The following is a 5,225-nucleotide window of genomic DNA, read 5'->3' as shown; positions in this document are numbered from 1 at the left end:
AAGTGGAATTAAAAGGAAAGTTTGGGGCTGGTGTTGTGACACGGGCGGTTAAGCTGCTACCTGCATCACCAGCATCCCATATGAGCGCCGGTTCAAGTCCCAGCTGCTCTACTTCTGGTCCAACCGTCTGCTGTCGTGCCTGGGAAAGCAGCGGAAGATGACCTACCTACTTTGGCCCCTGCACCCGTAAGGGAGACCTGGGAGAAGCTCCTGGCTCCTGGCTTTGGTCTGGCCCAGCCTGGCTGTTGTGGATATTTGGGGAGTGAGCCAGTGGATGGAAGACGGATTTCTCTCTCCTTCCTTCCCTCCCTTTCTCTCCTTTTCTCTCTCCCCTCCTCCCTCTCCCTCTCTCCCACTCTGTCCCTCCCTCTCTCTCTTTGACTCTGCCTTTCAAATAAGTAAATAAATCTTTTTTTGAGAAAGTTAATGTTGGTTCAAAAATTTTGGAAATCCAGGTACAAAGGATATTCAAAAAGTTCATGAAAATGCATATTACGAAAAAAAATGCATGGATTTAAATTTCTTTGTACCAAAATAATATTTCAAAAATTTTATTTATTTTCATTTTATTTGCGAGACAGAGATCCTCCATTGACTGGTTCATTCCTACGTGCTTGCAACAGCCAGGGCTGGGCCAGAGCAAAGCCAGAAGCCAGGAACTCAATCTGTGTCTCCCACACTGGTGGCAGGGGCCCGAGGACTCGGAGTATCAGCTGCTGCCTCCCAGGGTGCATTAGCAGGAGGCTGGACTGGGAGGAGAGGAGCCAGGACGTGAATCAAGCACTGTCAAGTGTAATGCGGGCATCCCGAGCGGGGCTTGACCTGCTGTGCCACAACTCTCTCCCCACCCTGGTAACTTGTTGAAGTACCTTTGCAAATCTGCTCTCTGGCATAACTGCTTTTCTTACTGCAGGATTTAAGAACTACTATCTGGCCGGCGCTGCGGCTCACTAGGCTAATCCTCCGCCTTGCGGCGCCAGCACACCAGGTTCTAGTCCCCGTCGAGGTGCCGGATTCTGTCCCGGTTGCCCCTCTTCCAGGCCAGCTCTCTGCTGTGGCCCGGGAGTGCAGTGGAGGATGGCCCAGGTCCTTGGGCCCTGCACCCCATGGGAGACCAGGAAAAGCACCTGGTTCCTGCCATCAGATCAGCGCAGTGCGCCAGCCACAGCGCGCCGGCCACAGCGGCCATCGGAGGGTGAACCAACGGCAAAAGGAAGACCTTTGTCTCTCTGTCTCTCTCTCTCTCTGTCCACTCTGCCTGTCAAAACAAAAAACAAAAAACAAAAAACAAAAAACAAAAAGAACTATCTGAACTAGAGATTATAAGAACTCCAGAAAAAGCCATGATATGATTTGCTCAATTTCTGAGGATTTTTCAGATGATAGATTTTTCTGGAAGAAATTGTGCATTTTTCCCCCCTGAAAATGTCTTGAAAGCTGGGTTAGGAGATGTCTTTTGGTGGCAGATGGATGCATTGTCTTTGCCGCTTTCCTGTGTTTGCTTTAGAGAAAGAAGATCCTATTCCAAAATTGCTGTTCTATTTAGGTCTTCAGGGGTGGGATCTTGTGAACTTGTTCTTATTGTAGACTGAAATCTATGTATAGAGACACTCAAATTAAATGTGGTGTAGATCCATGTCTTTAAAAAAAGAAAGCAATGACTATGTTGGTAAGTCAAGCTATAAAAAGGAAATGAAATCATGGGAGGGCCAGCGAGGATTTCATTTTATTAGCAAATGGCCCCGAATCTCTTTTCCTTTCTGTGTCCAGCAGTGGGAGGGGAGGTTGTGAACCGTGGTTTTTGAAAATTAATTTATTCAGGGGCTGGCGCTGTGGCACAGTGGGTTAATGCCCTGGCCTGAAGTGGCAGCATCCGTTATGGGCACTGGTTCTAGTCCCGGCTGCTCCTCTTCTGATCCAGCTCTCTGCTATGGCCTGGGAAAGCAGTGGAGTGGAAGATGGCCCAAGTCCTTGGGCCCCTGCACCCATGTGGGAGACCTGGAAGAAGCTCCTGGCTCCTGGCTTTGGATCAGCATAGCTCTGGCCGTTGCAGCCATCTGGGGAGTGAACCAGCGGATGGAAGACCTCTCTCTCTCTCTCTCTCTCTCTCTGCCTCTTCTCTCTCTGTGTAACTCTGACTTTCAAATAAATAAATAAATCTTTAAAAAAAAAAGAAAATTAATTTATTCATTTGAGAGGAATAGAGGGGAGGTAGAGAGAGAGAGAGAGAGAGAGCGAGCGAGTGAACACTGTCATCTGCCGATCTACTCCCCAGATGCCTGCATCAGGGCTGGGAGCTCGATTCGGGTCTTCCGTGTAGGGTGATGGGGACCCAGTTGTTTGAGCTGTCGCTGCTGCCTGCCCGGGTCTGCATTCTCAGGAAGCTGAAATCGGGAGCTGGAGCCAGGAATCGAACCCAGGCACTCCCGTGAGGGACGAGGATGTCTCAACTGGGGTCTTAATGTAGTAGACCCAAAGCCTGCCTTTGCCAAACGCATTTTAAAACCTATTTTTAATGCACATGCATAGACTAATGGGAGCACCTTTTCTTCCCACCTAGCTCCTTTCCCCCAAAGAAGGAAGGAAGAAGACCCTTTAGGGCCTTCTGGAAAGTACTGGAACTCTTTGCTATGGAGTGGCCGCGTTCATCTATCCACAGGGGTTGTAAGACTGCCAGTGGGATGCCTGAAACCTGGGTGATACCCAACCCTGAGTAGACTGTGCTATGCATTTTCCTCTCCATCCAGACCTATGAGGAAGTTTAATTTATCAATTAGGCAACGTAAGAGCTTCACAACAACAATAATGCAATAGGATATTATAATAACATGCTGTAATAAAAGTTTTTTCAGTTACGAATTATTTATTTCTGGAATTTTCCATCTCATAGCTTCATGGGAGTTGGCCATGGATACCTGAAAGTCAGGAGAGTGACTGTGGTGGGAGGGGACACAGGTGCAGTTCTCGGTCATCCCGTCTCAGCAGCGTTCTAGAAATATCCGAGGCTCTCCAACTGTTCTTTGTGGCTCAGAGATGCCGCCCAGGCCTGTTGGAGCTCTCAGAGTGCTAAGTTGTGTGTCTGCGTGGAAGCATCAGACAGCTTATATCCGGGCATTTTACTTTGTCTTAAATGCTACACGGCTTTGGCAAATAACTAGATTAAAAAATAAATAAGAATTCCTCATGAGAGGAACCTTTAAGATCTGGGTAAGCTGTCACACCATTACCTGCTAACCCATATTCCCTTGGGAACATGTTCCAAATTGCAAATGATAAAAATCTGTCGATCTCTCAGCAAATACAAATGATCTTGGCATCATTTCCGAATGCTTTTCCCACGTCCTCCCCAAGGTTGCCATTCAGATTCATGCTTTTGCCATGAGAATGGAGGGTTTCTCACTTTTTCTTTCTCCCCACTGGGATAGACTGTTGTCATGCTTGTAAATGCTTGTCTTTGCTGACTGTCACATTCAGGAGGGCACAGGCAACATGGGAATGCCGCGGCGGGCAGGGTGACACTGGAGAGGTTTTCGCAACAACCAGACTGCGTGCTAGAGGTGGACATATCCACGCAGGGGCTGGCAGGCTCGAGGGTCTGACTCATGTGTGACTCAGATGGCAGCCTGTGTGGCCCCTTGCCCCGGTGCCAACCCCTGGGAGTCGGGAGGCTGTACCTGAGCTCTCCCACGAGAACTTGAAAGTTAAAATATACGATGATGGTCGGGCTGGATTCTAGTGTGGGATGACCCTTGCTTCGGGGACTTGGCGAGAAACGATTATAAGCTCACTTACCTTTTGACTTTGGCATTGCCTGTGGTTCGGGGAGATGGGCTGTCGTTGCTGTTACACATTGGGAGACAACAAGCTAAGGCTTGGGAGGAGGAAAACCTTGCTCGTTCGTTTCTTAGGTCCATTTTCTTTCTTTATTTGATATGCCACTTTTGTCATAGTTTAATTATCCATATAAATCATACTTGTTTCTGGACTTCGACTATTTGTGCTCCATAGCAAACTATTAAGGTTACTGTAATTCTATAGAATGTTTTGTTGTCTGATAAAGCAAATACCCCTTTGCTATTCTTTTTTTCCTCAAAACATTATTTCTTGACTGTCATCTACAAGGTTATTGTCCCAGGTGGACTTCAGAGTCACCCTGTCATGTTGGTTTTTTTGTTTTTTGTTTTTGTTTTTGACAGGCAGAGTGGAGAGAGAGACAGAGAGAAAGGTCTTCCTTTTTGCCGTTGGTTCACCCTCCAATGGCCGCTGTGGCCGGCGCATCACGCTGATCTGAAGCCAGGAGCCAGGTGCTTTTCCTGGTCTCCCATGCGGGTGCAGGGCCCAAGGACCTGGGCCATCCTCCACTGCATTCCCGGGCCACAGCAGAGAGCTGGCCTGGAAGAGGGGCAACCGGGAAAGAATCCGGCGCCCTGACCGGGACTAGAACCCCGTGTGCCGGCACTGCTAGGTGGAGGATTAGCCTATTGAGCCACAGCACCGGCCCCTGTCATGTTGTTTTAAAAATCTGTTTGGGATTGCATCAAATGTACATTTTAGGAGAATTTAATTACATGCACATAAATGTACATTTAGGAAAATGTAATTTAGGAGAATTAATCTCCTGTCGATCTGAATCTTTCCATCAAGGAACATAGACTGTCTCAGAGTTTTGTAGGTCTTTGTGCCCTTTAGTAAATTTTTAATACTTTACAAAATGTAGATGTTACACATGATTGTGAATTTCTTCTTAGTTATGTGGTAATTTTTACTGGTGATGAAAATGAGTATTTTCCCCCTCAGTTAATTTTTTTTTAAAGATTTATTTATTTGAAAGGCAGACTTACAGAGAGGGGGAGAGAAAGAGAAAGAGAGAGAGGTCTTCCATCCTCTAGTTCACTCCCCAATGACCGGAACTGGGCTGATCCAAAGCCAGGAGCCTGGAGCTTCTTCCGGGTCTCCCATGCAGGTACAGGGGCCCAAGCACTTGGACCATCTTCCACTGCTTTCCCAGGCCACAGCAGACAGCTGGATTAGAAGTAGAGCAGCTGGGACTCGAACCGGCACCCATACGGAAATGCCAGCTCGGCAGGGGGTGCCTTTACCTGCTATGCCACGGCACCCCCCCCCCCCATTTAATCTTTAATTGACTACTACTGAAATATAGAAGCTCGCTGGGTTTCTGTGTTTGTCGGGGGTCCTCTTACTGAAATCATCATTCTAGTGAGTTT

At 47.6% G+C, this 5,225-nt stretch overlaps 1 protein-coding gene across 5 annotated transcripts in view; it reads left to right on the top strand.

Moving 5' to 3' along the window:
* The window catches only part of TIAM2 (TIAM Rac1 associated GEF 2), a 247,572-nt gene that overhangs the window by 31,501 nt on the left and 210,846 nt on the right, over positions 1 to 5,225 (top strand). The window lies entirely within an intron of this gene.

This window comes from Oryctolagus cuniculus, chromosome 5 (assembly GCF_051225735.1).
Source record: "Oryctolagus cuniculus isolate XC-2025 breed Fujian yellow rabbit chromosome 5, ASM5122573v1, whole genome shotgun sequence".
Lineage (NCBI taxonomy): Eukaryota > Metazoa > Chordata > Mammalia > Lagomorpha > Leporidae > Oryctolagus > Oryctolagus cuniculus.
The sequence above is the reverse complement of the archived record's forward strand: the minus strand, read 5'-3'. Positions and strand labels throughout refer to the sequence as shown.